We start from the raw sequence: 7966 nt of genomic DNA on the forward strand, positions 1-7966 counted from the left end.
CCCCTTCTAAGAGCTTAAAGGTAATCAGAAGTAATGATAGTAATGGAATGTTGAAGATGGCTCATAGTGAACAAAATGCAAAGATAGTATGTGAGGTATGAGTGGTATAAAATAAATCGATTTATTTCGATTAACAAATATATGAAGGTAATATGCTTATATAGGAAGTTAGAAACAAGCCGCAGACTTAGGTCCGTATGATTAATAATTGCATACAATTGGAATAAACCCGATGAATGAAACGCTAGTGATGATATGTGCTAATAGCTAGTATTATAAGGTAAAAGACACTAATAAGAGCTCTGGAGCAGGAACTAATATAAGTATTGTGGATGAACAACTTGAAAAGTAGAAGTAGTATTGGACTACTATGAATGAGAAAGGTTTCGGGGACGAAACCTTCTTTAAGGGGGGTAGACTTGTAACACCCCAAAACCCGAATGTTTATAATTTCCATGTGTTCTTATATGATTTAGAATGAAATAAACGACTAGGTTATTTAACCTAGTTAAGTAACGCCCCAAAAACTCGAATTACTAAATTTGCTAGTGAGACCCCCATGTTTAATAAAATAGAATGTAGTAACTAGGTTATTATACCTAGTCAAAAGTTTAGCAAAGCAAACAAGGGAACAAACTTGAGGGACCATATATGAACAAGGGGGAAAGTTATGTTTTAATAAACAAAATCATAACACACAACACACATACATCGTGTGTGTGTGTGCGTGGAATGCTCTGGAGAAGAACAAAGGGGTGTAAACCCTAGTTCTTAAAGAAGTTCCAAATTGAAGGTTGAATCGAAGCTCAAAATCATGAATAAACACGGATTAATGCTCACCATCACAAGAGGATCAAAAGGTATGTCACAAAACTAAGATTGGTGATCTTGTATGAAATGGGTTATGTCTTAATCCATGAATTGGGATGAAATTGAGCATGAGAATGTATTAGTATCATGATATGGAGCATAGATTACACATGGTTTACGTTAATTAGATGATTCGAGTTGGAACCCACATGTAGTAGTGAAGATGATGATATGGATAATCATGCATGTTTAATTGTTGTATAAAGTTTATGTATGATGTAGTATGTAAAGAGTGATAGTTACTTAATTTGGGCATATTATGAGGATTATATGATTCTAAGTGGAACTTGATGATCTTGACATGAACTTGTAATATTATGCATGAATTAGTTGTATATTGTGCATTAAATGGTGTACGCACACCAAGTGTTTGATGAAATGCCTAAGTGAAGTTAGGACGTGAGATTGTAGGAAACGGCTTGACATATATGAATGGAATATGATAATGATATGACTAGTAGTTTACTAACTTGAAGAATGTGCTCTAGATGGAACTCGTATAAGAATTCGGGTTGAATATATGCGTGAGTCAAGTTTATGCATTTGGAGCTTGTATGACGAGTCTGTGACTAGGTAATTATGTAGTGGGTTGTGTCACACAACATTTTGTATGAAATAAATGTCACGTCATTAATATAAGCTGCCCCATTAAGAAGGATACATGTTCATAAGTTGAAAGTATGTAAATAGGACATTTGACTTCTTGAAGGTCAATAATGAATGTATAGCGTGATTAGCCTTTCGGACATGATTATAATAGTAGAAAAGTCATGTGTATCGTAGTAGATGATCTATGTGTCGTAAATGATGATAATTGAGTTGTATGAATATGGGCCAATGTGACTCTTAGTCTATGCTTTGTGTATGTGGTATTCGGGTAATATAAAGTCAAGTAATGTATGAATGGAAGGAAACGAATATTAGTATGAATGAGCAAATATGCTAATCATAATGTGATTGTGATGACATGAAAGGATAGGAATCACATTAGCATGGACTCAAGAACGGAAGGTTAACGGGTCAAGCGGAGGCGAGGAATCAAGCATGAACACTAACGCTTAAGGTAAGTGACTTCCGACTCAATTCTTAGTATACATAAGGACTTTCTTGTTTGTAAATGAAGGGAAGCTATGTATGGTATGAAATGATTGAAAGTATTAAGGTAAGTATTGATATAGATAGTCGAAGGTAGTTTGTGGACCAAACGGGCTGGATAAATAAGAATAAGTGAGGTAACGGTAATAAAACTGGTAATGATTAAGGACCCGGGGTAAGGATTCTTAGTCTAATACGTAAGGAATTGTTTTACGGATGTTTAGGAACAGGTTTCAAGTGAAACGGATGCAAAACGAACGAGTTATGCGAGTTTTAGTATTAAATTGGGGAGCTGAACTGGGCATCACCGTAGCTTACGGTGCCCACCGTAAGCTATGGTGGGAGCTGGGTTCCTCTTTCTGCCGTAAGACAGTATAGAACTACCGTAAAGATTTTGGGGCCACCGTAAGCTACGGTAGCCACCGTAGCTTACGGTGGAGGTCAGGTACAAATGTAAAGTTTGTGGATTTCTTTGTTTTTCCTTCGAATTCGGACCCCGTGGACCCATTCCAAGCCTTGTTAAGTCCTTATAATGTTCCTCAACCCTACCGAAAGGCTTGGTAGGTTACGGATGAGTTTTGAACTCATTCTTAAGATCCGAAACATACCCGAAGGGCATTTAGAAAGCATTTATGACATGTGGGAAAGATCGGGTTATGGGAGCGAGTATGCGGGGTAATGAACTAAGTATGTGGGCATGTATGTATTGATTTAACTTCTTCCCAATACGCTTAAGCTAATAAGTAATCATGAATACGAGACAGTATGTATGTACGAATGTGTTTATGTAATTATGTAGGTACGTGTACGTGTGAGTGAAAGTGTGCACGTGTGTAGTTATGATCCGTTTATGAAGGTATGTTTGTATGTAGTTAAGTATGTATGTATGTATGTGAGAAGGTATGTTTGTATGTATGTATGTACGTGAGTAAGTATGTTGTATGTAGTTATGTATGTACGTATGTATGCGAGAAGGTATGTTTGTATGTATGTATGTGAGTATGTATGTTGTATGTAGTTATGTATGTACGTATGTATGCGAGAAGGTATGTTTATACGTAGTTATGTATGTATGTATGTATGTATGTATGTATGTGAGAATGTATGTTGTATGTAGTTATGTATGTACGTATGTATGCGAGAAGGTATGTTTATACGTAGTTATGTATGTATGTTTGTTATGTGAGTAGGAATGTATGTACACAGTCATGTATGTATTGCATACGTGGTTTCAATACACTTAAGTATTGACGTTATTAACAGTGTGCCTCGAGAATGAATGTAGCGCAGGTACTATATTGAAGTTTCGTCAAGGATTAGACACCCGAATGGAATGAATAATTCTAGAAGGATGATGTGATGGAAAGTAAATGTGGATAGAACGTAACGAGGTTACATGATTAAGAATCTCGCTCGCATATAACGTGTACTAATGTTGTGAATATATGTGGTGGGTGCAGGTTGTACAAATCACAGATTATCACCAAGAGGTGTAGCAATCAAAGACCGAGTCACGAGATAGATTGTACGGGAATGTTTGATTATGTAAAATGATAGTTATAAGTTATGCTTTTAATATGTAAAAGAGTACAAAAGATGCATATATTGTAAGAAGGTATTTCATAATGAACTTGCAAGTAGGTCAAAAAGTTTTTTTAATGAAAGAAATTTTTATGGTACGAATTTCCGCTGCGTCTTTCCGTTAAAGCGTGTTAGGGTCTTACAATTCACTTCACAATCTGATGAAGATAGTGTTCAATCTGAAGTTGTGAAAAATATTGTTGAAAATGTGCTAAAATCGAACAGTGATTCCATTGAAGATGAAGAATGTTTTCTAAACAACTACATTCCAAAACCAAAATCCTAGAACAACTCAAGTGATGAATCTACTCTTGTCATGTATAGGATGTGTGGTTCTGATAAGTTGTACTCGGATATTGAGTTTCCGATTGAGAATGTGAATCTGAATAAGTTTAACAAAGTTTTCAAACTTGTTGAAATCGATGTTTCTGATGTTAAGGGGTTAACAAGTTCCAAAAGGCTTTTAAACTTTGAACGTGATAAATCTTACTACAAGAAACCTGTTGTGCCACCACGTTTTAACAAATAACAATCAAAACAAATGGTCGGTGGATATCAGGGTGGTAAGAATCACCCAAAGAGGAACTTTCAGAAACAAAAGTTTGTTGAAAAGAAAGTGTTTGTTAAGAGTTCAAGCTCAACTTCTGAGCAAGAATCGTAAATTTTTTAAAAAATGAATGAAGAATTTTTTGCGAAGAAGGCCTCATAGCCTCAGACTGAAGGTAAAAGTCGGGAAGTTGACACCCGTACTTGCATCAAATGCAATGAAGTTGGTCACATTGCACGAAAGTGCACCAACTCAAAACGTAAGTCTGTGGTTGTTGAGAATCCAAGAAAGAAAAATGATGTCAAAGGCAAAGCGCCAATGTTTGTTGAGAAGAAGATTTTGAAAAATGAAAACACTAAAGTCAAAGCTGAACCCGTAAAACAGTTGGTAAAGAAAACTGATCATTTTTACAAACGGGTTGCTTCTTCACAACAAACGTGGAAGCGAAAAACTGAATCAAAGACATCAGTTGAGTCAAAACCAAAGGTTTCTGATACTACAAAACAACCATCTTCAACCAAACCGGTTAAGATGGATGTACCTTTGGATTTTTACGAAAGCTTGAGAAACAAACTCCGACTCCACCAGAGAAGAAGTATGTTCCAAAGAAAGACCAACCATCTGGTCAACCTCCGAAAGACGAATTCTTTTTATACAAAGAGGTTGAGGTTAGATCTGAGGAGAGTCTTAAAATGAACGACAAAAACTTCCCACCATTATACACTGCAAAAACACATATTAATGTCAAGCTACCCGAGTCAAAGGAGGCTTGGGTTGCTTCAACTTCTAACTAAGTGTTTGTGAAATGTGCAGGAGCTCCCGAGATTTATCTCGAAGTGGATTATGGATAGTGGAGTATCCTGACACATGACAGGGAGAAAGACCCTGTTGTACGATGTTAGAGGTTTCAACGGTGGATATGTCGGTTTCGCAAGAAATCAAGAAGGACGTATTATCAGGGAGGGCACGTTATTAAACGGTGTCATTACATTTGAAAGAGTCAACTACATAGCAGAGCTGGAGAACAACCTGCTCAGCATTTCTCAGATTTGTGACAGGATGTATTCAACACATTTCACTGACAAGGAGTGCCTGATTCTGAAGTCGGGGGTTGTCATCCCCGAGGAGTGGATCATCATGCGAGCACCAAGGGTTAATGATCTATACGTATTGGATATGAGTGTTGCTACGACTACCACGGGTCACCCTCAGTGCTTCCTATCAAAAGCTATTGAAAAGGAGTCAGTGCTGTGGCACTGGAAAATGGGCCACATTCACCTACGCAAGATGAACTGCCTGGTGCATAACGATCTTGTCAAAGGGGTTCATTTGAAGAGTTTCCACCTGGAGGGAGAATGCATAAGCTGTCTGAAAGGAAAGCAACACAAGAAATCCCATCCATGTAAAAAGGTGAACTCAGTCTCTAAGCCACTTGAAAGACTTCACATGGATCTCTTCGGTCCTGTAAATGTAAAGAGCATTACTGGAGATCTTTACTGCCTAGTGGTTACCGATGATTATTCGAGATTTTCGTGGGTGATGTTCCTGAAGTCGAAAGATGAAACTTTTGAGAGTTTGCTGAAGTTTTTCAGAAAGATAGAAAATCTGTACCAAACCCGTATTCGCAGACTAAGAAGCGACAATGGTATGGAGTTCAGAAACAAAAGAATGGAAGAATTCTGCGACAGACGAGGTATATTGCAAGAGTTCAGCACACCATACACTCCACAACAGAATGGAGTTGCAGAAAGAAAGAACAGAACGTTGATCAAAACGGCGCGAATGATGATCGCTGATTCAAAGTTACCAATCAATTTTTGGGGAGAAGCTGTATCAGCCGCTTGCTATACACTCAACCGGGTACTCACTGTGAAGAAGCATAACAAAACTTGTTTCAAACTAATCAACAATCACAAGCCTAATCTTGAGTATCTAGAGCCGTTCGGGTCTCCCTGCACAGTTCTAGATCCCGATGGCAAGTTTGGTTCAAAGAACTTGGAAGGTATTTTTGTAGGATATTCCAGTCCACTCAGACGAGTCTTTGTTCCAAGTCTCAAAAGGATCATCGAAGCACAACACGTTGAATGTCAAGGTTACACAATGCCTCCACAGAAGCCCGCAGACTCATGGCGATTCGATTATGATACCCTATGGGACTCATTCGACTTAGAAGAAGAGCCAGAGTATTTTGATGAATTAGACATTTTACGGGAATATGAAGCGTCCCAGGGAAGATTTCCAGCAAGGTCTTCTAAACGTCAACATATTTCCAATGATAATGAAGCTGGTCCCAGTCATGCTGGAGAGAATAATGATGTTCAGCAAACTCTGACTACTTCGGAACATGAGCCTGCTCCAGAAAATCAGACGACAATCAATGATGATGATTCAGAATCTGATGAAATTCCGACCTTTGATCGCGGTAATTCAGAATCTGAGGGGGAGCAAATCCAATCTTCAGACCAGACAATTCATGTTAATGAACAAGTTGCGGACCAGAATGTCACAAATTTGGAAGGCGAGGTGAATGTTCCTGGTGAAGTTATGTCGAGGACTCTTTCCTATCACCCCGAGGAGTTGATTATAGGAGAACTGCAATTAGGAGTTCGCACAAGATGCCAGATTGATCATGGCCTTACTTGCTTTTATACTAAAATTGCTCCATTAAAAATTGAATTCTCACTCAGTTGCTTTATCTCGCAGATTGAACCGCGAACATACAAAGAAGCACCGATGGAAGAATCATGGGTCAATGCAATGTAGGAGGAGCTGGGTCAATTCGAGTAACTCGGTGTATGGAAGCTTGTGGACTTACCTGACAGACACATAAAGATAAACACCAAGTGGGTGTTCAAATGTAAAAAGAGACAACCGTGGAGTGATAGTCAGAAACAAAGCTCGACTCGTTGTCCAAGGCTTTAGTCAGCAAGAGGGGATAGACTTCACAGAGGTTTACACTCCAGTTGCTTGACTTGAGGCCATCAGAATATTCCTTGCTTTTGCTTCATGGAAAGGTTTTACAGTTTACCAGCTAGATGTCAAGTCGGCGTTCCTTTACGGAAGGGTGAAAGAGGAGGTCTACGTCGGTCAGCCACCGGGCTTTACGGACCCAATACACAAAGACAAGGTCTACCTGCTGGACAAAGCGCTGTATGGTTTGCATCAGGCCCCGAGAGCCTCGTACGAGACGCTTTCTCAACACTTACTTGCCAACGGCTTTATCCGAGGCAAGGTGGACGCCACACTCTTCACTAAGGAAGTCGCTGGTCATCTGCTGATCGTTCAGATATATGTTGATGACATTATTTTCGGGTCAACAAACGAAGAACTCTGCAAAGATTTCGAACAAGTGATGAAGCAGAAGTTTGAGATGTCGTCTATAACACCCCACCCCGGAATGGAGTGACGTGTCACTATTACAGTAGTCAAAACAAAAGACAACATTCCATAAATTAAACATTTTATAACACCAAAAGAGTGTACAGTAGCCCTAGAGTTATATTGTTTATTACATATTATAAAATGCCCAATTTTGATAAACTAGCATGTGCTACAAAAATGGCTAACTTTTTATTTTCCCAAAATCCTAGAGCTAATTCTTCTCTCTTTCACACCCCGCCCTGATTATCCTGTGAACCTGTTAAAGAAAAGAATTTACGGAATGAGCCAAATGCCCAGTACGGATAAAAAAATAAAATAAAAAAATAAAAAAGATAATAATAATTTTGTAACGATTACAACTAATATAACAAGTCAGAAATATCATAACCTGAAATGATACGATGCAAATAAAGCAAGCCAATAATTATCGTATCAACTGGATGTACCCATTGAGCCGAATAACATAACAGACATGCACGTAGAGCTGCAGAC

At 38.4% G+C, this 7966-nt stretch overlaps 1 long non-coding RNA gene across 3 annotated transcripts; it reads left to right on the forward strand.

The window, feature by feature from the left end:
- Positions 1-723: 723 nt before the first annotated feature.
- On the forward strand, positions 724-3450 carry LOC110881278. 3 transcript variants are annotated; one of them, XR_002559664.2, is made up of 3 exons: positions 724-860; positions 1845-1933; positions 3426-3450. It is a non-coding gene; the product is annotated as an uncharacterized LOC110881278 (long non-coding RNA). The 3 variants fall into 3 exon arrangements; XR_002559663.2 differs by lacking the exon at positions 3426-3450 and adding an exon at positions 3256-3363; XR_002559665.2 differs by lacking the exon at positions 3426-3450 and adding an exon at positions 3256-3363 and having other exon boundaries at positions 728-860; positions 1850-1933.
- The last annotated feature ends 4516 nt before the right edge of the window (positions 3451-7966 follow it).

Source organism: Helianthus annuus, chromosome 16, assembly GCF_002127325.2.
Source record: "Helianthus annuus cultivar XRQ/B chromosome 16, HanXRQr2.0-SUNRISE, whole genome shotgun sequence".
In the NCBI taxonomy this organism is placed as follows: domain Eukaryota; kingdom Viridiplantae; phylum Streptophyta; class Magnoliopsida; order Asterales; family Asteraceae; genus Helianthus; species Helianthus annuus.